The 24,933-nt window shown below is 33.8% G+C and overlaps 1 long non-coding RNA gene across 1 annotated transcript in view; it reads left to right on the top strand.

Annotated features, from left to right (window-relative positions):
- LOC113255040 (uncharacterized) overlaps positions 1–24,933 on the top strand; it is a 152,649-nt gene that overhangs the window by 3,839 nt on the left and 123,877 nt on the right. The window contains exon 2 of the long non-coding RNA XR_007190475.2: positions 4,257–4,317. This is a non-coding gene — a long non-coding RNA (uncharacterized LOC113255040). The remainder of the gene's footprint in view (positions 1–4,256; positions 4,318–24,933) is intronic.

The raw sequence follows: 24,933 nt of genomic DNA, 5'->3' as shown, positions 1-24,933 counted from the left end.
ACACAGAAATCAGGCTGAACAACTGCTGTGTGATAAAGTCCACACCCAGAGAAAGGCCCACTCTTGACCCACTTTAAAAAGCTTTAAAACCAAGCCCTAATAAGATTCTTAGAGGAAACAGAGTTTGGAGATTGAACCTCTCCAGTTTAGAGGGACTTGCGATACAGAAATTATAGTCTCAGGAACAGAGATATAAAGATTCAAGAAAAATGAACAGAACCTCATGACCTCATGGGACAATATTATGCAGTTTAATATACATACATTGGAGTTCCAAAAGTAAAATCAGAATATAGTGAGGCAATAAAATATTTTTTTAAAAATGACAGCAGAAAACTTTCGCTTTACAGTGCCAGGAAGATCAGAGAGCAGTAAGCAAAGTAAATAAAAAGAAAACTACATTTAGGCATATCACAGTCAGATAGGCAGTCACAAATATCAGTGTCCAAAATAGAAAATCTTGAAAAGAGTTATAGAAAAAAATGCATTACATAGGAAAAAAAAGATAGAAATGAAGGCATGCATTTCAATACAAATAATGGAGACCAGAAAACAATGCAATGCATCTTCAAGGTGCTAAAAGAAATTTTTTTAAAAGACTGTTAATTTTGAATTACATAGTGGTAAAATTACCTTCCAAAAACTATGATGAAATAAAGATATTTTCAGGCAAATGAAATACAGATGCCATTGTATAACATTGGGTCAAAATTTTACCAATATTAAGTAATTGCCCTTCCGTAAGCAAAATGTATTTTTTAAATCTCTTCATCCATAGGATTAAATAACATAAAACTATTCCATGTGATATAATCTACACTAGTTAATCTCACCTGCATTACTGGTTTTTGTTGGACACAAATTGGCATATCTAACCTCTCTGCCAGGCTTTGTAAAGAAAAACAGTAAAAACAATGTATGAGCTTACATGTGGTAAGGGTAGAAAATCACCAATGCTATAAAAATAGTAAGTGCAAGAATTCATGATCTTAATTTTACTTGATTATATCCGAATTCCATATGTCTAACATAAAGTTATCCTTAAACAGTTCCCTCAAACAGGTAAAACAAGAATGTCTAATTGTGCAGAATTCTTCTGTATTATGTACTGATAAATCAGGGTCTTTTTATATCATTTTACACAAAAATATTGTCCTCACAAAGTACTCCTACCAAAATGGGGTAGTGTTATATGAGTGAGATTTTAATGTTTCTAAAATTCTCTGCTCTTAAGAGTTTTAAATTGAAAGATAAGCTATTGAAGTAAGATTCATACAAGAATGCCTATGAGATTCAGTGCAGCTTCAAGTTAAGCTAGGGTTTCAAAATATTTGAATTTGCGAAAACTACTAAGATTTTCGTTGTTTGTTGGTTTTTGCTTTGTTTTGTTTTTGTAGCACAGAATGGTTTGAAAGATCTTTGTACAACCTAGTGATGAAAAGTCGTTCTGAGGAATACTATATTATTGAAGAGTGGTAATGAGGTCTGGGAAATTTAAACTTATTCTGGAAAAGAATTTTGCAGATTTATACTTTGAAGTGACAGAGAGATAAGTGTCTGCAAACTGCAGATTCTTAGCCTGTTCAGATTAAAGCAGGTATTAGACATTCTTCTCTGGTCACTAGAGAGTAGTCTTTTGTTAAAAATAAAGGTATATGTCTAGTAGATACATTAGGAGAATTTCAGAATTAGATTTTAGCCCACTCTGTTGAAGTCAGAATGCCTCTGAAGAAAATTGCTTATCACAAAAGGATATAAGAAATGGTGAAATAGTATATTATTAACTGATTTGCATTTTTAAATGTTCATTTAAAAACTGAGTTATTAAGGGACAAGCAGATATATTAGTTTAAGAAATATACATAGTGTGTGTAAGTTTCCTGTTTCTCTAATAAGCTAAAAAATCCTTTTTCATGCTAACATGGAGAGAAATTCTAGAGCAGACATTGGGACATTAGTCTTCTTGGGTCTCAAAAGCTTGGGAACAACCAGTGAGCCCCAAACAACCCCACTTCCCCTTTGCATTTGTGAATCTGTCATATTCAAGGTACTCTCATTCTCCCCAACCTCCATCCCCCAACATGTTCAGGAAAAGAAAGAATTTGATTTTAGAAGTAACACCGCTGAAACCTGGGAGAGACAGCAGGGAAATAAATTGTTAATGGCCAACCTGAGAGAATAAGAGATTTTAGTCTAAACCTTCCCTCTCACCTCAAAAATATTGTGTCAATGCTGATGTACTCTTCCCCTTTGCATACTCTCCAAAGAGAGTACACCATCTTTAATTTTTTCCCTGGGCTTCTTCCTCCCTCAGAATATAATTTAAAACGTTTTTCCTGGGGCGCCTGGGTGGCTCAGTTGTTAAGCTTCTGCGTTTGGCTCAGGGCGTGATCCCAGAGTCCTGGGATCTAGCGCCACATCAGGCTCCTCCTCTGGGAGCCTGCTTCTTCCTCTCCCACTCCCCCTGCCTGTGTTCCCTCTCTCGCTGGCTGTCTCTCTCTCTGTCAAATAAATAAAATCTTTAAAAAAAAATAAAAAAATAAAATATAAATAAAATAAAACATTTTTCCTGTAGTGTATTTTCCCTAATTAGCCTTTAGTTAACTTAATCTCTTGCTCAACTTTTATCATTTTAACTCTTCGAATTGTAAATAGGAGCATACGCTATCTGTGTCCTATGTTAATGTACTGAGGTCATCCACACCTCTTCTGAAAGTTCATTATATTGTATTTAAAGTCAAATATACTATTTAAGTTTCTATCATTAAGATGGCTCTACAGAAGAGCATAGATTTGGTGAAAGCATCCAATTAAGATAAAGTTCTTTTTTTTTTCTATTTTTTTCTTTCTGCTTTTTAGGATAGAGAATCTTGATAATTCTGATGGTGATGTGGGAGATTCAAACACCTTAATTATACAGTTCTGTAATGCTTCCAATCTAATAGATCTAAAATTTTATTTTGTATTTTTCTAAATAATATTTTAAACTGTGCATGTTGATCAGTTCATGTATTTAAGAGCAATTGACTTTGAACTTTAAACAGATGTATTTCAGAAAAATATTTAATTGAATCTAAAAGATAGATTTGCACTAAGAGAGAGAAAGAAAGAAAGAAAGAAAGAAAGAAGTAAAGAGAGAAGGAAAGAAAAGAAAAGAAAAGAAAAGAAAAGAAAAGAAAGGAAAAGAAAAGAAAGGCATTAGAATTTCGTGCTCTGAGATTGACATGCTTGGTTTTCCAAAACTGGTATAACAGGATGGTGAATAGGTCCTTCTTGTACCTGGAAATTGGTAACTAGGAACAAAAACTGGGGACAAGGAGGCTTAAATACTCTGTGTTCTAAGGAAATCTGCGGACACATGGAGACCAAAATACTCCTTGCAGTTTATTTAAAGGACAATATCCCTTTTGTCCTACTAGGGACTTAAAGATGTTCTTAAGGAGAAAAGTGGAGAAAAAGAGACTTGATAGAGGCTAGTTGAAGGCAAAGAACAGGAAAAAATATTTCAAGTTTCTAGCCCACTAAATTTAGATTCAGTAAAATGGTTGTGTTAGCTCTGTAGTCTTCATTATCATTTTTGGACAGCCTCCTTGAAACACATGATTGTTAGTAGCGTAATGCCATGCGTGTACTTACAAACAAGGCTTTTGTGTAAGGCTGACTTGCGTCAGAATTCCCTTTGGAAAGTGAAAGTTTTATAGGTTGTAGCTTTGAAGCTTCTGCTTTACAAAGCTTAAAAAACATAAATAAATCATTAGGTGAGGACACAGTAGTCACATCTAGAATATTTAATATTCATTAGCATTTTTTTAGCTTTTAGCTCTGAAAAACAATATGCAGTGTTAAAGGACATCACACAAACATGTTATATGATCTGAACTTACCAACTGCTTAAGTCAATTTATGGTTTAGCATTATTAGAGAGTTATGATGTAACAGGACAAATAACAATTATCCTACATCTTCAAGATCATTTAATAAGCTCTCACTATGTGTTGTTTCAGGTATACTCCTCACAAAACATTCTCCAAAGTGCTTATTTTGTTTGATTTATATAATACAGACAATAAATCAAATCCAATAGCTTAATCTCTGCTATGATTATTATAGCCTATTTAAAATTATCTTTCATTGAGGTTTATGAGGAAATGATGTGTTCATGTGTGTATTTTCAAGTACTAAGAAAATATAGAAAAACTTCAAGATCACTACAAAGACGAATACATTAATTTTATTTATACTTTCCAAATTTTCAGGTCAGAACAGTAACTTCCAATGTGAGTTTTTCAGCATTCTAGGATTTTTCTACTTAATTCCGTAAGTACCCCCAAAGTTTCAAGTCATTTTCTTAAACAAAAAATTTAATTCAATAAACTTAAAATTATTTTTACCTTATGTTCATGCCGTATTTACTGTCTTAAATAATTTTATTTAGAAAGTGATAAAGTAATTACCAGCAACATACTAATGTACTTTTTATAAGTTAGGGGTAAGTATAAATAATCAACGGTAGGACAGTTGTTCTCTTAGAGAGTGGAGCCCATAGCATCAGCATCACCTGGAGACTTGTTAGAAATGAAAGTTCTCAGGTGCCAGTTTAAGCTATTGAATAAGGGACTTTGGGCTGAGCCCAGCAATCTGTAATTTTACAAGCTTACTACATGATCTGGAAGCATGCTGTAGTTTAAGAACCACTACAGGAGGCTACTAGGAAAAGATTACAACAGATTGATAAGATGAGTGATTTTCTGTAAATTGAATCTTCTGATTGTAAAATTACTTTCAATCTTGGCTACGCATTAGAATCATGTAGGGAATTTAAAAAAATTCTGATGTGAGGGCCAAAAAAAACAAGTGAGATTCTCTGGGACTGGGACTGAGACATATTTTGTAAATCATCCCAGGTTATTATAAAGTACAGTCCATTTTAAGAACCACTGCATTTATATAGTGATCTCCTGGAAGAGTAGTGCCCTGTAAGAGCTATAAAGATAGTTGCTAACCATTAGGGGGCGTTTTGATGGGATAACAAATGGAGGTGCTTGAATGCAGAGATACCATAGTCACCCTCTGCCTTGGGCATTCCATATCATTCAAAGGATCTGGAGTGGCCAGAGTTAATGCATCCCTAGATTTTTCTCCAACTCCCGCAGTTTACAGAAAAAATTAACCAGAAATCTGAAGAACACAGCTATGAAAGATAGGCAGTAGCAGCCTAAACAAACCAGAATTAATAAAGAAACTATTTCAATAATTTAAGTGTAATAAATATCCTTAGAAAACAGATAATATTGGTAGCATAAAGGAGAAACAAAAAGTTATTGGGAAGAATGAAGCAGAGATACTAAGTATAAAAAAATGGACTCTTGCCTCATTCTATTCTCCCTTCTGATCAATGCCTATATTCCCTTTTAATATTATGGAACAAGAGTTTTAGTTCTGCCTTGTTTTAGAGTTTTTCTTTCTTCCTTCCTTCTTTCCATTCCCAATTTTGATGCTTGCTTTGTAGACATTAATGGATTAAATTAATTATTCACCCTTGCTTCTTAGGTATCTGTCCAAGGCAGAAAAAATAAGAAAATGAAGGACAGTGTCTATATAGGCAGCATCCCTGCCCTTTAATCCTAGATGGCAGTAGCCCCCCTTCCCCCTGCGGTGACAACCACTAGATATTGGCACATGTCCCCTGGGGACACAAACACTCCTAGTTGAGAACCACTGATAAACACTATTCTGGCTTCTCTTACCACTGATTAATTTTCCTTTTGTTGACTTTCACATAAATGGGATTATATGGTATGCATTTTTTTCTGTCTTTGTTCAATCCATCACTGTCCTTGAGTATAGGTCTATATCTGTGCTATTAGAGTAGACATGGTTGTGAGATTGAGCTGTGTTGTTGCAGGTAGCTGTAATTTCTTTTTTATTGATGCACCATTTTATTGTTTATAATTTAATTCATTCTCTCGCTGATGGACATCTGAATGGTTTCTAAATTCGGCTATTATGAATAAAGCTAATATGACCATTTTTGTACATGTCAGTCTGTGGATATGTGCTCACTTCTGTTGATGTTGGTGTTAATATTTATTGATGTTGGTGTTCATTACATCTAAGAACTTCTGTTATGAAAAGACACCACTGAGAGAGTGAAAAAACAAGTTTTGCTCTGAAAGAAAATATTTCAATACATATTTTCATCAAGGAATTCATATCTAAATATATAGAGAGAGCTCCTATAAATCTATAAGAAAAAGATAACCTGGAAAAATGAGCAAAACTTGAATAGGCTCTTGACAAAAGAGAATATCCAATCTAACCAATAAGCATATGAAAAAGTGCTCACCCCCATAGTTACAAAAGATACGCATGTTGAAATAATAATGAGGTAACCCTGTATAGCCACCAAAATAGCTAAAATTAAAGAAATTAACATTTACGAAGTTTTGGAAAGGATATGAAACAAGCTGATCTTTTATAAAACTTATGCTATAAAACACTCTCACTATGATAAATATATGTAAATTCTCAGACAGGTGAACATGTGGAGGGTTTCTAATATTTTCTTATTAGAAGCACTGCAGTCATAAGCATTCTTGTATTTTCGTCTTTGCACTTTGTGTGAAAATTGTTTCTAGATTTCTAAAATAGCCTGTTCCACTATGACTTGTGGGAACTCTATATGTATCATGGATATTAACTCCTTTATATATGTTGAAAATATTTGTTCCTTGTGTCATTTCTTTTAATTTTGTTTATAGTTCTGGTAGTATACAGAAATTTACAGTTTTAATGTCAAATCTATCTTCTACGGCATCTTTTTCATATCATGGTTAGAAAAGTCTTAGGCACATTAAAAAATATTTTTTCTAATACTTTATGTTTTACATAAAATTTTAAATTGCTCAGTCATTTATAGTTTATTTTTCATTGTGGCATAAGACTGGAATTATCCCCCTATTATTTTTTTGCTGTTGAAGTGAAATTTTCTCCTTTTCATATATTCAAATTTCCCTTATATGTTTGATTTTTTTTCTTAACTCCTCCCTTGCTTCTTTTGACATCTTTGTCCATTATTGCATTAATACCATACTTAAAAAATATTTCAGCTTTATTTTAATTTTCTTCCTTTTCAGAAATCTCCTGGGTATTCTAGAACATTTACTCATTCAGATAAGCTGTCGAATAAATTTGTTGTTTCCTCCCCAAAAAAACCCTCTGAGAATTTTATTGAGTTTGGCATTTACTATTGAATCAGTTTGTTTTTATGATATAGAATGTTTTCATCTAAAAGTATAATATATATTTCCCTCAACTTTTATATATTTAATCAAAGATTTGCAGTTTACTTTATAGGCTTACACATTTCTTGTTTGGTTTATGCCTATGTGTTTTATAGTTTTTGCTATTATTGTAAATTTGAATTATTTTTTCACTTTCAAAGATTTAGTACATGAAAGATATATCAGTATTTGCCTGGAACTTCACTAAACTCTCCTAGAACATCTAATAGTATTTTTTTCTTAGTGTAATTTTATTTTTCTAATTAAGTATTGTATTTTTGGAAATAATGAAAAGTTGCCTCATTATTTTTAAAGGTTAAACATTTATTTCAGTTGATATAGTGCTCCAATTATGACCTCTAATACAATGTCAAATTCTGGGATTCTAGTGATGTTAGTAGACATCCTTATCTTCCCCTCCCCCACCTCACTTAAATGGAATTGGTTCTAGTGTTTTACTTGTAAATACACAGAGTGTACATTTGTTTTCTGGGTATAGTTTTATCATGATAAGTAAGTTTCCTTCAAATGCAAAATTGCTAGATAGTAAATCTTAACTAGGAGGGACACTTCTTTCTGCCCTTAACCCAATGCATACATCCTCTGAAATAGGATGATGTAGGAAGACAGTAATCTCTCTTTTCAGATAAACTCCATTCCTGTTTGCCTCTCCTTGTTGGAAGACTTCTAAGATGACTTTTTATTCTAGTGTTTAAATGTATGTACTTTTAAATCAATGGGGGTCCTAAATGCAAAGTGAATATTTAATCTGTTGTAATCTGGTGTATTTACAGAGTAGTATTGACTTGTTTTTCAAACATGCAACAACATAATACGTTTTTATGAGTAGTTAAAGGACTTTTAGGGAGTACTTTAAATTATTAAACAGCTTTTCACCTTAGGTTTCGGAACCTAATTCTCTTGTAAAGTACAAATCCGTTGCACCTTTATAAATGAAATGAGTATGATTTTCTGTTTTTGTGCTGTTCATCAATGTTAGGTGTCAGGGTGTAGTTAGATTTCTAAAATAAATTGGAGAGCAAATTTTTTAAAAATCTGTGCTCGTAAATATTTTAAATAACATAGAATAAAAGACAAGGTAGATAATTAACTTGCTTTTCCATTTGTTTTAAAGAATTTGGTTTATTTAGCTTTCTTACATTTTTCAATCCGCTCTGATAGTTTCTGCTACCATATATTTCCTATAAAAATATTTCTAAGTTTAACAATATCCTTTTGTTTCATCATAATTTTTCATCATATTTTTATCTGTCATTATATTTGTATTCTAACTGATAATGTTTATTTTTTTATTTCTCTCTGATTTTTTCCTTTATCAGGCTCACTAGAAGTTTGTTCTGTTGGTCATTTCAAAATTCCAGCTTAGTCTTACTAATCATGCTAACTTTTTTTTAATATAATAAGAATACTTAACATGATATATACATGTATTAAGATGATAAATCTTAACAAATCTTAAGTGTACATAAATTATCATTGAGTATAGGTACTGTGTTGTACAACAGATCTCTAGAGCTTGTTCATTTTATTTAACTGAAACTGTATACCTTTTGATTAATTGCTCCACATTTCCTAATCCCCCTGAGCTCCTGGTAACCACCATTCTCATCTTTGATTTTATGCATCTGCCTGTTTTAGATATCTCATATAAATAGAATCATGCAATATTTATCTTTCTGTGTCTGGCTTATTTCACTTAGCTTTATGTTCTCCAGGTTCATCTGTGTTGACACAGATTAGAGTAGTGCCTTCTTTTAAGTCCAAATAGTATTCCATTGTGTGCAAATACCACATTTTTTAAAAGTTATTCATCTATCCATGAACATTTATGGTTTCCACATCTTAGCTATTGTGATTAGTGCTGTAACATAGGAGTGCTAATATCTCTTTAAGCTCCTGACTTGAATTTTTTGGAGTATTCAGAAGTGATATTGCTAGATCATATGATAGTTATATATATATTTTTTTAATTTTTAAGGAACCTTCTACTGTTTTCCATAGTAACTGCACCATTTTGCATTCCTAACAGTGTGTAAGGCTTCCAAATTCTCCACATCCTCACCAACATTTGTCTTTTGTTTTTTTGTTTGTTTGTTTTTGGTAATAGCTATTCTGACTGCTGTAAGGTGATATCTCAATGTGGTTTTGATTTGGATTTCTTTGATTATTAGTGACAATGAACAGTTTTTCATATACCTTTTGGTCATTTGTATATCTTCTTTGGAAAAAAAAAGTCTCTTCAAATCTTTAGCACATTTTTTATTAAGGTTATTACTTTTTGGTAATTGAATTGTAGGAGTTTATATATTTTGGAGATTAACCCCTTACCAGATATATAATTTTAAAATATTTTTTCCCAAACAATAGATACCTTTTCAATCTTGATTATTTCTTTGCAGAAGCTATTAAATTCAATGTAATTAAAATCCCAAAGTAATTTTTTTGCAGATTTAGAAAAAAACAGTTTTACAATTCATATGGAACCACAAAAGATCTCAAATAGCTAAATATCTTGAAAAAGAACGAAGGTAGAAGCATCATATTTCATGATTTCAAAATATATTAAGTTACATTAATCAAAACAGTATAGTGCTGACATAAAGACAGACATACAGACTAATACAACAGAATAGAAAACCTAGAAATAAATCCACACATATACGGTCACTTGATCTTTGGCAGAGGTGCCAAAAATACACAAGGAAAGAAGGGTAGTCTCTTCAACAAGTGGTGCTGGGAAAACTGAATATCCACATGTAAAAGAATGAAACTAGGGGCGCCTGGGTGGTGCAGTCGTTAAGCGTCTGCCTTCGGCTCAGGGCGTGATCCCGGCGTTATGGGATCGAGCCCCACATCAGGCTCCTCTGCTATGAGCCTGCTTCTTCCTCTCCCACTCCCCCTGCTTGTGTTCCCTCTCTTGCTGGCTGTCTCTCTCTGTGAAATAAATAAATAAAATCTTTAAAAAAAAAAAAAGAATGAAACTGGACCCTTATTTTACACAATACACAAAAATCAACTCAAAATAGATTAAATACTTAAACATAAAACATGAAACTGTAAAACTCCTAGAAGAAAACAGAAAGGAAAAGCTTCAGGACGTTGGTCTTGTCAGTGGTTTCACGGATGTGACATCAAAAGGACAGGCAACAAAAATGAAAATAAACAAGTGGGACCACATACAAACTTTTTTGAGGGTTTTACTTTTAAGAAGGGAAGGAATAATAAAATAGGATAAAAACAAAGATGGAGACAAACCATTAAGGGACTCTTAACTACAGGGAACAAACAGGGTTGCTGGAGGGGAGGTGGGTGGAGGAATGGAATAACGGAGTGATGGGCAGTAAAGAAGGCACTTGATATAATGAGCACTTGGTGTTATATGCAAGTAGGGAATCTAAATTCTCCCCAAAATTAACAATACACTATATGTTAACTAACTTGAATTTACATAAAACCAAAACTAAAAAATATTAGTTGAAACAAAATACACTTTAATATCTATCTAAATTCATTTAATATATTTTATAACTTTTTATCTACGTTAAGTGCATAATTCATTTTCAGTATCTTCTTTCTAATAAAAAGTTAAGATCCATATTTTTTACTGTGTACAGCTTTGGCTGAATCCTATAGGTGTTCGATGTGTGTAATATTTTCTTCAGTATTAATTTAAAAAAGACTCTTTAAAATTTAGTTTCCCCTTTTAGGAAAAATTACTTAGAAGATTGACTTTTTTTTTAATTTCCTGTTTTATATTAATTCAAAAAATAGATTTGATTGCATCAAAGTTAGGGAATATTGCCTTTGTACTAACTATTTGGAAATTTTACTGAGATTTTCTTTGTGGAAAAGACATAATTGATTTTATAAGTAATATTTGTAAATTTAAAAAGAATATACAGGTTATGGTATAAAAGTCTAGGAATATTGAGGATGATATCCAAATCTCTTGTATCATTCCTCTGACTCCTCAAGCTATTAAAGTCTGAGGTAAATAAGTTATTGTCTCCTAACAGTAACCTGTGTTGGAAGGGAGGAAGGTGACAATCTTTGTTTCTAATACTCTTGTTTTATATATTTTGCTTCTACATTAAAGGAGTGAGTGTTTATAAATGCTCATAATTTTATTGATTTCTCATTGCAAAAGATTTACATTTGTCCCATTAATACAATATATGACATTTTTCCTGAGTACTGTCATTTAATATAAAATTACCATCTTAAAATATTTTTATTTGCCCTTATCTTATATTTTTGCCTATGTGTTATTTATTTGCTTAGTTTTAGTTTTTCTAGTGTAAAACTACCTATAGTTGCATTTTACTTTCCTTTTTTCTTTAATAATATGTAAAAGAGTTTTAATCTTAATTTACACTTACTATAATAAGCTCTTATTTCTTGGTTGATTTTACATTCTATGTTATTAGGATTCTTATGGGTTCTTTTTTTGTTGTTGTTTTTATGTATGTTGCTAAAATAAGACTCTTGTTCATTCCATTTTTCCCTTGCAACATTGGAATGTTTTGTGTCAGGTTTGTATTTTTGTAGAGGTATCCTTAATTTTAAAAACATTTATAGTGGGGTGCATGGGTGACTTAGTCGGTTAAGCGTCAGACTCTTGATTTTGGCTCAGGTCATGGTCTCACTGTCCTGAGATAGAGCCCCTCATTGGGCTCCACACTGAGCCTGGAGCCTGCTCAGGATTCTCTCTCTCCCTCTCCCTTTGACTCTCCCCCTACTCACGTTCTCTCTTTCCCTCTCTCTCTCAAAAAAAAAAAAAAAAAATGCAGGTATAGATTTTAAGAAATGTGATGCTTTTCTGATCTCCGTTGGGTATAACCTGTTTTCCTATTGTTCCATTTCAGAAATGTTTGATGATCAATTCCATGTTATAACTGTTCTGAAATGTTCCTATATAATGGTGAAATTTTTGCATATATCATTGTCACATTGTAATTTTTTTAAAAGTTGTTATGATTCTCACTTTTTTACTTTTCCTAGGATCTCAAAACTTCATATATGAATGTTGAAACTTTCTCTTATTATCCCACTATAGCTGTAAAACAACGATTGCAGTCTGAGCTTTTATGTCCAAGAAATTCTAGACAATGAAGTCTCTAGGGGAAAAAGAGGGGAATTGTGAAAATGAATAGCTGACTCTTGCCCTGAAAACTTGTCAGTTTATTTTGGAAGATACATATATAGCCAACTTATTCAAATCCAAATATATCAGTAATGAATAGAGATGAACTGGTGTCAGGGAAGAAAATAAGGACAGAAGGAAGAACTTAGCAAAAGAATAAGAGAAGATATGAAATGACTGGCATGTTCACATACCAAACAATGATAGAGTGAATCTAAATCTAAAAGGGCACAGGACTGAGTGGCAAAGGATCTAACTAGAAATGATAATGGGTATGCGAGTGAGAGGATTGGGAGTATGAACTTTATCCTGTATGCAATTAGAATAATTGAAAGCTTTTGTTCAAGGGAATGATATGAAAAGTCTTAAGTTTAAGAATAACTCAGGTAATGAGCAGAAAATGACTTAGAGCTGAGATAAAAGTCTGAACAAAGGTAGGGAAAAAAATTTATATAAAGACATTTTTGGCACCAATTTATCAAAATTCATATATAAATTACATGTGGGTGTTATTGGAGATGTGTGGTCAGAATTATCTCTTAGATTTCAGGTATGAATGATTGTTGGATGCTGCAGCCATTCACTGAGTTTGAAACAAGATGGAAAAGCAGGTTTCATTCTACATAAAATTTATTTTGGGAAGCAGTAGAATTTAGCAATCAAATGCAAGCGAAATAGTGAATTTCAAATCACTGCACTTGCCCTTACTGGTTTTTGACATTGTACACATTACTTAATCTTTCTTAGTTTCGTTCATGATAAAACACGTAGAGTAATTCCTTTGAAGGGATTATTACAGAAATTAAAGCAAATATTGTATATGAAATATATTACTATTTCTATCATAATATAATAATTAATATTACTATTTTTGTACATAATATGCTTGGGGATTTCTACTGGAGAACTACACAGATGTTCAGAGTTTAGTAGATCAACTAAAATGAGCTTTGCATTCAGGAGAAAGTTTAATACTGGAGAAATAATTTTATATAGTGGATATCATGAAAGGGACTGTGTAAAATTATAACAGGTCATCTGTGGACAAGAAAGCAGATGAAAAACTAACGCTAAGCCACAAGATAAATAATTTTAAGTATTAAGAAGGAAAATCAAAATAGTTAAGCTAAAAGGGGAGAGAATATCTAGGAAGACAGATATCACAAAGAAATCAAGGCAGGTGAAAAGTGAAGTGTATTTCACAATCCAGGAATCAAATTCAGGTAGTTTCAGTGGAGTGGTAGAGGAAAAAAATACAGTGCAGTGAATTCAAGACTCGCTGAGAGGCAGAAGAGTGAAAAAAGTGGGTGTATATTACTCTTGAGAGTCTATGTCAAAAAAGGAGAAGGAAGTGGAAGCTGAAATACGTTGATCACTTTGTCCATTTTCTGGAAGGAGTGGAAAGGACTGAACATGTTTGCAGACTAGGGATTCAGGGAGAGTAGTAAAGTACAGCAAAACCAGTGAGGAGAATGAGAAAAGAAGTCAATAAGAAGGTGTTGACTTACATCATTCATATAAATGATCATGTACTTACACGCTCAAGTAGAAAAAGAAAAAGGTCTGTATTCAAATAAGAATTCAAATCTCAACACACAGCTCTGCATCTTTTATTTTCTACAGTTTCCATTAGTGTGTCCTGTTATAAGATGCATATATCATTTCTAGGGCCCTCATAAGTATGGCAAAAATCACACGATACTCTTTGATTTTTTAGATTTTGTTTTAGCTTCTTCCCTCTTACCATCTCTTATGCCTCATCCCTCCTATATCTGACTATCCATGTTTCCAAAATATGCACGTTTCACAAAGGAATGTATTTCCCTTTTCTGCTACAGGCACATATTCTGTAGAATGTTACATTGCAAATGCAAACTTTGGGAAAAAAATAAAGAGTCAGTCACTCTGATAAACCATAGAAATAGGTTAGAAAACAGTAGATGTAATCTGTTTTCTGCCACTCCATACTGACAAGATGGACTAAGTTGGCAATTACTGACTTAGAGAAAGTTGGGTTTATCAAATGCAATATCTAAAAGAGAAAAAAAAATCTGTGTTTTCTTTGGTTTATTTATCCTATGGCCAAATAGTTACCATATAGTATTAATTTAATTTTTGCAGTTCTGTTACCAAGTAGAATAAAAATCCCAGTGAATGAACATAGATGTTCATTAAGTACAGGGATATTTGTGGAATCTTCTTCTTTAGTTAATTCTAGATAAGCAAAATTCTTTTACCTTATAGTACCAGGAGAGATCTAAACTATGATTTTATTGTTGGGCATTTTTATTATGATTTTTTCCTTGGTAACCTCTACATTTTTTAATACTACTGGAAGAGCTAATTTGGAGCATATAAAACTGCATCTACCAGTATTAAGCTATAATGATGTAAAAAGTTTTGATTCAGTAGTCATGTCATATTTGGTCAATTGCCAGCAATTGCCATTAGTGAGAAGTGAAGCACCTACAAGAAGTACCAAATCGGTAAGAGAAACAAATCAAAGGGAGATGAAATGATCCGTAATGAGCAGAGAAAAATCAATAAGGGAAAAAAAGAGCCTCTCTCTTAAAATGAATGAAGAGACAGGCTGATGTTTGAACTACATTTGTTCCATGTAAGTAGTCACTCTGAGCAGGAAAGCTTAGCCCAAAAATACTTGTTGCTTGTTCAATTCTCCTTGATTGAGAGTCTATTCTAAAACTGTATACATTGGTGTACTGAATAATACATTGAAGAATGTGTGTCCTATTAAAAAATCCTGTTTAAAGAGGAAAGCTTAAAGCAAGGTTACAGTTTATAAAACCCTCTCGTATACAATAGTAAGCCACACAACTTATTGTCATTCTAGACTACATCACTTCTACTAGCCTAATTACGATTGAATAAAGAATAGACTGAATTCTCAGTCTAGAGTGTAGGTTCACCTTGGGGCTAACTTAATTCGGTGTTCTGTCTTGAAGCAAATAGAAAACTTTTCAGGAAAACATCAAAGAAGAATTCGTAAGTCCTCAAAGAGCTAAACTATTTCGTGGATCCCAGAAGGATAAATGGGAACTTTGATGAGAATGAAGAATGTAGCATCTCAAAGGTGTGATTGCTCTGCTATTCTGTTCAGTTCCTCCCATTAAGAAAACTGCTTCACCTTCTGATTAACAATACACTTTTCTAGTAAATTCATTGCTTTAACTGGAGAATGCACAAAAGCACGGGAATTCAGGATTTTAGGGGATCATTCAGTGTATCATTTCTCAAGTACACCATGTCTCCCAAGGATTAGACAAAATCAGGAGTATATCCAGTACCTCTAAGGGGAGGGGCAAGGGTCATCTTTTCTAATTATAGAAATTTGGGGGAAGGTTAAGGGAAGAGGTTTCATCCTCCCCCAGTGCACAAATGATTTTATTAACCCGAATCTTTGGATTCCAAGTCAAGGGCTTTTGGTAGCCAGCCTTAAAGATGGCCCCTAATGCCTCCTGGTATTCACAACTTTGTGAATTATGCTAGTGTCGGTCTGTTTGGTGAATCAGATATTGCAGAAGGGATGGTATGTCACTTCCGAGTTTGAGTTATAAGAGATTACAGCTTCCAGCTTTCTCGCTCTCTCACTCTCTCTTTCTCTCTCTGAGATCATTCCATCTGGGGGAAGCCCTGTAGAGGCCCACATGGTGAGGAACTGAAACCAAAACCTCTTACTAATAGCCATGTGAGTGGGCTTGGAAACAGATTTTCCAGTGCAGTTCATAGAGATGCAGACCAGCCAGCAACTTGACTGCAACATCATGAGATACCCTGAGCCAGAGACACATGGCTAAGCTACTTCTGGATTTCTGACCCTCAGAAACTGACGTTATGAAGTTTCTTGTCTTAAGCCACTAAATTTGGCAGTAATTTATTATGCAGCAGTATTTAGGTACCATGGCTATTTTCATCTACACTGGAACAAAAGTTTTCTTTTATGAAATGATTTTTTAAGATAAATGATGACAAAGATTCTTTCGTTTTATGATTGTCACTCATAGAGTGGGACTGTACCCTTTCAGTAACTGTGATCCAGGAAATTTAAAAGAAAAAAAGGTTATATTCTGTTTTTCATAATTTTGGTGATCTTATTTAGTTCATGGTGTCCAGGACACATGGCAGGCACTAAGATTAGGGGCAATCTCTACAAAAACTGTGAAGGTTTACGTTCTGCTATTAAGTATTTTTATTGTCCTTTCTCCAAGTAATTCTAGCTTCTTGTACTGGTCTATATGTATAAGGATAATAGTACTGGGTTGTTAGATAAAATGAGTGAATATATGTAAAGTACTTCAAACAGTGTCTGGAATTTTGTAATTACTCTATACATGCACATTCCTGTATTATTTCCATCTCATCATCCTGACAGAGATATTCTCAGGAAAATCTCAACCTGTGATCCTCCCTTCTCATCCAGAGTTTATTGTCCTAGAATGTATTCTTCTGCATTATAAAGATCTTCATGTTTCTTGAGATAATACCTTAACGCTCCAGATTTTGGGTCCATCCCTTTGCCAGGATCAATTTATTGGATAATATTCAAATTTAAATATAGCCTACTTTTTAAATAAGAGATCATCCCAAACATCTTAACATAAAAAGGAAATGTCAATAATCATTGGTCCTTTAATGAGAAAAGGAATCACCAGTTGATTTAAGGCCTGTAGTGTCAGTTACCCCAAGAGAGTAACAGAGAAATAATAGGAAACTAGGTTTGAATGCAGACTCTGCCACATAAGCAAGGAGTCCAGAATACAGCTTTAATACAGATTTTGACATATGTCCTTACTGTAAAAAATAGATTTTTCTTATTGTAAAAAGAATAATTTTACCATACTTTAACATAATAACTTAGAAAGTATTAAGGAGGTAAAGTTATAAGGGAACTAAAAAGTCATATAAATCCCTATGCTGAACTTGGAAGTAATCCCTCTAGTGCTTGGCCTGTACATATTTCATCCAAGGTAAGACACCATCAATTTTAAGATGCTCCATTGTTATGAACTACTATGAAAGAAAATAAATATGTTGCCAGTTAAAACTATGATAAAATGGGGCGCCTGGGTGGTTCAGTCAGTTAAGCGTCTGCCTTTGGCTCAGGTCATGATCCCGGAGTCCAGGGATCTGGTCCCATGTCAGGCTCCCTGCTCAGTGAGGAGGCTCCTTCTCCCACTGCCCTTCACCCTGATTGTGCTCTCTCTCGAATAAATAAAATCTTTAAAAAAATAAAACTATGATAAAATGCTTGTCTATGACATATTATTATTACCTTTATTTTTAAAAGGTCTTTTTTGGCAATTTAGCAGATAACTCTAGTCACAAATCACAGTTGTACATACAGAAGGAAGAAAATATGAGCAAAACAAATTGGTTAAGATACTCCTAAATTGTCTTTACATGAAATACAAATTCTGTTGAATCATTGTCTCAGAGTGGTCCATGTACATGCTTTTACCCATAATATCTGCTGGACTATAAGGGCATAGATGATGCAGTGTTTCTTAAAAGTGTTCTGGGGCACCTGAGTGGCTCAGTCAGTTAAGCTTCTGACTCTTGCTTTTGGCTCAGGTCATGATCTCAGGGTAGTGGGATTGAGCCCAATGTTGGGCTCCGTGCTCAGCGGGGAGTCTGCTTGAGATTTTCTCTCCCTCTTCTTCTGCCCTTTCCTCCACTCACATACTCTCTTTCTCTAAATGAAATCTTTAAAGAAAAAAATTTTTAAAAGAGTGTTCTATTGTCTTCTTCGAGCTCTTCTTTTAAGCTACTGACACTCATTCTGTAAGTTTTGGTGCACATACAGGCAATTGCAGATAAGTCAGTTCTGCTATCTCATCAACAAAAATGATAAGATCCACTCCAATTTCAGAGATGTTAGGATAACAAAACAGTGTGAGCATCAGTTAGCATCTAGTCAGAAAATAGAAGTAATGTCAAGAAATTCAGTAGAAAGAATTTAATACAGAACTACTTAGAGAATTTTTAGAGAGCTAAAAAGGCAAACAGATGTAGGTCAGACAACCAGAGATTTGCCACTGAAGGAAGCTGCTCTCACTTTTAAGGTGGACACATGAAGGGATGGGGTGTTGTTATTTGAGCACTTTAGCCAGTTTGCCTGGAAAAAACTGGAATCATGGAAGAGAAACTGGTGGAGCTAGAACCATAGAGGCAATGTCTGGCTGAGGATGCCTTCTATATAGCAGGGAGCAGAGAGAGACGCATTGCCTCTTCCCTTTGCCTCCTCTAGTTGCTCACAGGTACCTTCCATTAGTTGAAACTAAGGAAGTCAGCAGGCAAGAAGCCTAGGGAATAGAGTTTGCAGGGCCAGCAGAGCAAGAGATGGGTGAGAAATTGCTCTGAGAGCAAACATGGAAACACCAACAGAATAAGCATTTTAGAATTGATTAAATGTGATATTTCTCTATCAGTATCCTTATCTGTATAATGAATGTGACCATATAATGCATGCTTTTTTATAATCCACCTTTTTATATTCACAGTATCTTATATGTGTATATCTATTGAAATTCTATTTGTCCTTTTTTGGTTCTGTTGGGTACTACATTACTTGGATACATTTATTAAAGAAATTCATAAAAGAGTTTGTCTTTCTCTGTAGCTATATAAACTTTTCACTCATTTTTACATATTTTTTGCATAATACACGTTTTTGGTGTCCTCCCCTTGAAAGTGAAAACCCCTTCGATGCTTTTATACTTCTTGCATATTTCTAATAAAGATAACTTTAAATCATTTTTAAATTTTGCTATCCATCAAACATTAGCACACATATATATTTATTAAACTAGACTGGTTGGAATAATAAAATAGACATCCAAATTATAACTTTTCTAAGGAGGCTGTTTGTTATAACAGAAAGTTCATGTTTGCATTTTAGAGTCATATGAATGTTGCACACCATTCTATAGTTACACATGCTAACTAATAATTAGTTATTTGGGTGAGTTATTTAAACTCTAAATTAGGTTTCTTCTTCTACCAAATGGGGATAATAATTCCCACCTCTTAATTTATTGTGAAACTATATAAAATATGCCTGGCACACAACATACACTCAATGTTATTCCCATCCCTCCAGCCTCAATCTTACAATTCCATGCAATTTTCCCTTTCTGTTTTTATTCAACAAATGGTAAGACTGGCAACTATGATTCAGTCAAATCATTGCTTTATTTTGATTTTGATTATGCAGGGCTCTGAAACTGTGGCTGAGAAGTGATTATTAAGTGATTTTTTTTTAGTGCATGGATGTTATTATTTTAATTTAAATTTTAGGTAGTTAACATACAGTGCAATATTGATTTCTGGAGTATAATTCACTGATTGATCACTTACATACTGCATCCAGTGCTTATCCTAACAAGTGCCCTCCTTAGTACCCATCACCCATCTAGCCCACCCCCTACCCACCTCTCTCCATCAACCCTCCATTCTCTATTGTTAAGAGTCTCTTACGGCTTGTTTCCCTCTCTCCTTTTTTTTTCTTTTCCCCCATTCCATATATGAGTGAGATCATATGAGATTTCATTGTTTTTGATGGCTGAGTAATATTCCATTATATATGTATATATAAAATTCCATAATATTACATATATATATTCCATATTATATATATTTTTTACATATTATATATATATATATATATCACTCTTCTTTATCCATTCATCAATCAATGGACATTTGGTCTCTCTCCATAGGTTGGCTATTATTGACAATGCTGCTATAAACATCAGGGTGCATGTATTCCTTTGAATCTATATTTTTGTATCCTTTGGGTACATACCCTATCCTATTTTTGGGTACATAGCCTATTTACCCTATCCTTTGGGTAAATACCTATTAGAGAAATTGCTAGACCATAGAGTAGTTCTATTTTTAATATTTTGAGGAACCTCCATACTGCTCTCGGAATGGCTGCACCAGTATGCATTCCCATCAACAATGCAAGAAGGTTCCCCTTTCTCCGCATCCTTACCAACACCTGTTGTTTCTTGTGTGGTTAATTTTAGCCATCCTGACAGGTGTGAGATGGTATCTCATCATGGTTTTGATTTGTATTTCCCTGATGATAAGTGATGTTGAACATCTTTTTATGTGTTTGTTAGCCATCTGGATGTCTTTCTTGGAAAAGTGTGTATTCATGTCTTCTGCCCATTTCTTAACTGGGTTATTTGCTTTTGGTTGTTGAGTTTGATAAGTTCTTTGTAGATTTTGGATACTAACCTTTATCAAAGAAGACAAGGATGTCCACTCTCAACATTACTATTTAACATAGTACTGGAAAGCTTAGCCTCAACAATCAGACAATAAAAAGAAATAAAAGGCATCTAAATTGGCAAGGAAGAAGTCAGACTTTCACTATTTGCACATGACATGATACTCTATGTAGAAAACCTGAAAGACTCCACCCCAAATTTGCTATAACTCATATATAAATTCAGCAAAGTCACAGTATAGTATTTCTTCACTTTATGAAGAAATCTGTTGCATTTTTCTACACCAATAATGAAGCAGCAGAAAAAGAAATCAAGGAATCAATCCCATTTGCAATTGCACTAAAAATAAGATACCTATGAATAAATCTAACTAAAGAAGTAAAAGATCTGTACTCTGAAAACTATAGAACACTTATGAAAGAAATTGAAGAGGATGCAAAGAAATGGAAAAACATCCCATGCTCACGGATTGGAAGAACAAACGTTAAAACGTCTATATTACCCAAAGCAATCTACACATTTAATGCAATCCCTATCAAAATATCACCAGCATTTTTCACAGAGCTAGAACAAGCTATCCTAAAATTTGTATGGAACCACGAAAGACCCTGATTAGTCAAAGCAACCCCAAGAAAGAAAAGCAAAGCTGGAGGCATCACAATTCCAGATTTCAAGTTATTACAAAAATGTAGTCATCAAGATGGTATGGTACTGGCACAAAAAAAGACACAGAGATCAATGAAACAGAGTTAAGAACCTAGAAATGGACCCTCAACTCTATGGTCAACTAATCTTCAACAAATTAGGAAAGAATATCCAATGGAAAAAAAGACACTCTCGGGGCGCCTGGGTGGCACAGCGGTTAAGCGTCTGCCTTCGGCTCAGGGTGTGATCCCGGCGTTATGGGATCGAGCCCCACATCAGGCTTCTCCGCTATGAGCCTGCTTCTTCCTCTCCCACTCCCCCTGCTTGTGTTCCCTCTCTCGCTGGCTGTCTCTATCTCTGTCAGATAAATAAATAAAATCTTAAAAAAAAAAAAAAAAGACACTGTCTTCAACAAATGGTGTTGGGAAAATTGGACAGCCGTGTGCAGAAGAATGAAACTGGACCACCTTCTTACACCATATACAAAAATAAATTCAAAATGGATGAAAGATCTAAATGTGATACAGGAAACCATCAAAATCCTAGAGGAGAACACAGGCAGCAACCTCTTTGACATGAGCTGTAGCAACTGCTTACTAGACACATCTTCTGAGGCAAGGGAAACAAAAGCAAAAATGAACTATTGGGACTTCATCAAGATAAAATCTTCTGCACAATGAAGGAAAAAATCAACAAAATGAAAAGACAGAGCCAACAGAGTGGGAGAAGGTAGTGCATGGATGTTAAACCAGCTACCCAGTCTTCCATCCAGTTGTTCTTCCATTCATTCATCAATTTAGCAAATATTGATTTACTGCCTTCAAGTTTCAGACACTCTATTGGGTGCTAAGGATATGATGGACACCAAAACCAAAACCAAACCAAATGAGAGAGAGTGAGAGAGAGAGAGAGAGAGAGGGAGCAAACACAAGCTAACTTGAGTGAATGAGAGCAAGAGAGGGAGTGAGAGTATGAGCAAGCACAAGAGTGAGCTAGCAAAGAAGAAAGAAGAAAGCAACACAAGATTCACAGTTTCTAGGGGTGAGGAGTACTGCTGTTTAATGATTCTACGAAGGTACAGAAATTTAATGCATAGTAAAAAGCTATACAAAAGTAAAAGTTAAAACTAGAAATCATAACAGCACCCTGGTTTAGTTTGTCAGTTGAAGGAAGGTTTTCTGTAAAAGAAACATTTAAGACATTTAAGCTGAGTAGTAGTAACAAGAGAAAGTGGAAAAAGTTTGGTTGAAAGAATTAGCAAATTTATCCATTTTTTAATGCTAGGTTCTACTTTCAGTATATCATGGCCTTATTCATAGATATTACATATAAAATGTTTAGTAAACTCTGTTCTTGACAATTTGTAGTCTGGGCTTTTTATGTCAACTTCTTTATTTTACGAGTAGGTAGCTTAAAGTATAATGATTTCATTACTGAACTCTGTATTATTCCTCACTGTGAAAGTTTCTGTTGACAAGAATATTAAATAATGTGGAACTTTTGTCGACCCTACTTTGTCCTTCATCTCAGTGACTTAGAGTCAATTATGGCTACATATATCCATACTATTTGGTTAAAAGAGACCAAAGCTCAAAATAGTTTAATTTAAAAAAAAGGATTTCAGGGATGGTTGGGTGGCTCAGTTGGTTAAGCATCTGTCTTTGTCTCAGGTCATGATCCCAGGTTCCTGGGATCAAGTCCCACACTGGGCTCCTTGCTCAGTGGAGAGCCTGCTTCTTCCTCTGCCTGCAGCTCTCCCTGCTTGTGCATTTTCCCTCCCTCTCTCTCACTCTCTCTCTGACAAATAAATAAAATCTTTTTAAAAATTTAAAAAAGGAATTCATTAGTCCATGTAAATCACAAGTCTGTTTTTATCAAAATCTCTAAATTTATCATATATATATATATACCTAAGATGAGAACTATTTGGGATTGATATAGATACCTCATTACTAATTTTTATACAGAACTCATATTTTAATACTTTAAAAAATAAGTTTGGTGGGAAAAATCTTGACTTGCTGCCACTTTTGCCACTTTTTTGAGTATGTTCTTTACAGATAGAGTAGAACATATTCTGTTCTGTGCAAATGACAAGAATCCATTTTCTTAGATTTGGAGCCAACTGAATTGATTAGATAATTAATGTCAGAAAGAATAAATTCACATCGGCTCTTCTAAAACCAAAGACATATATTGCCTTTTGGTACATGTCTTCCAACAATTTACTGCTTTTATCCAGCAATGAGGTGTATTTTGGAGTATGTACTGTGGTCTTTTATTATTAAGTATTTGTGGGTGCTTTGCTGAAGAATACACATACAGATACACACTTTTTAAAAAAAAAATCAGGAAGTATGACTAAAATGAGCTGTTCATCTTTTCTAGAATAATTCATTGCTACAGATCTTAAAGCTTTCATTATTTGTGCTTTCATTCAATAGTGTGATTTCCTAATAGCCCTCGGAGACCCAGGAACTGTTGTATGTCCTACCTCAGTTCAGAGAAAGAAAGACCTTTAAATTCTTTAAATAGAAAGACCTTCTATTAAATTAGGCATTTTGTGTGTGTGTGTGTGCATGTATCATTTTTATTCTCTCTCTCTGTCTTTATCTCTCTCTCTCTCTCTGTCTCTCTGTCTCTCATAAAGTCTGTTGTTTCTCCTCCTTGCTTTAACTATTAACTCCTGTCTGGCTTTGGTTTAAGAGATAGCACAGAATCCATGCACTAGAGTTTATCAGGGAGAATAACCTCAAACTCACTACTGCTCAATGTCTGAAAGTCTGTGGAAATAAATACAAAGGATTTCCTGAAAATTAAGTAATCCATCCATTTTTCTTGCTCAGATTCTTAACCTTCGGTAAATGAGTATTTAAGAGCTTCTTAAAATTATATATAAATTTTATGCATATGAATTTTAATGGACAGTCTATTATTTTCACTAGGTATTCAGAATGGTCTGTAATTAAGAAATGGTTAAGAATCACCTCACCTGATATTTTTAAATCTATAATTGGATTAAGCAGAAGACCAGAACACTGTGTGCTGTGTATCTGGACTTCGGTACTCCAGAAATGCATGAGTATTTGATTGTGCCTGGGGTGAATATGTTAAAATTACACATGCACACGCAAACACACACACACACACACACACACTCATTTAAAAAAAGAAAATAATAGCAGAAACAAAACGTATCACTTTGCCTAGTGAAGATATTTACCTTTGGTCTCCATATGAACAATAAATGTGCTTTTTTGAGAAAGTGGCTGATCTTGATTGTGTTTTGTCTGGTTTTAGTGTTACAGATAGTGAACTGCCAAATTAGAGGCTTGGTGTTTTGTTCTCCAGGGCATGCGTTTTGTGTAACTTTTGAATTTATTCTTTAGTTTCTACCTTTATTTACCTTTGCCACAAATTCTTCACTTCTTTTTCTCATGTATTTTGTTGTACTGTTTTTGTTTGTTGTTGTTGTTTTTTTTTTTAATAAATTGCCCTAAATCATTTCAAAAGCACCGAGAGTACAAATATAAATGAATAAATAAATAACAATAGTGACTGAGACAACATATAAATCACTTTGTTT

The sequence above is a fragment of the Ursus arctos genome, unplaced genomic scaffold (assembly GCF_023065955.2).
Source record: "Ursus arctos isolate Adak ecotype North America unplaced genomic scaffold, UrsArc2.0 scaffold_5, whole genome shotgun sequence".
NCBI lineage: Eukaryota > Metazoa > Chordata > Mammalia > Carnivora > Ursidae > Ursus > Ursus arctos.
The sequence above is the reverse complement of the archived record's forward strand: the minus strand, read 5'-3'. Positions and strand labels throughout refer to the sequence as shown.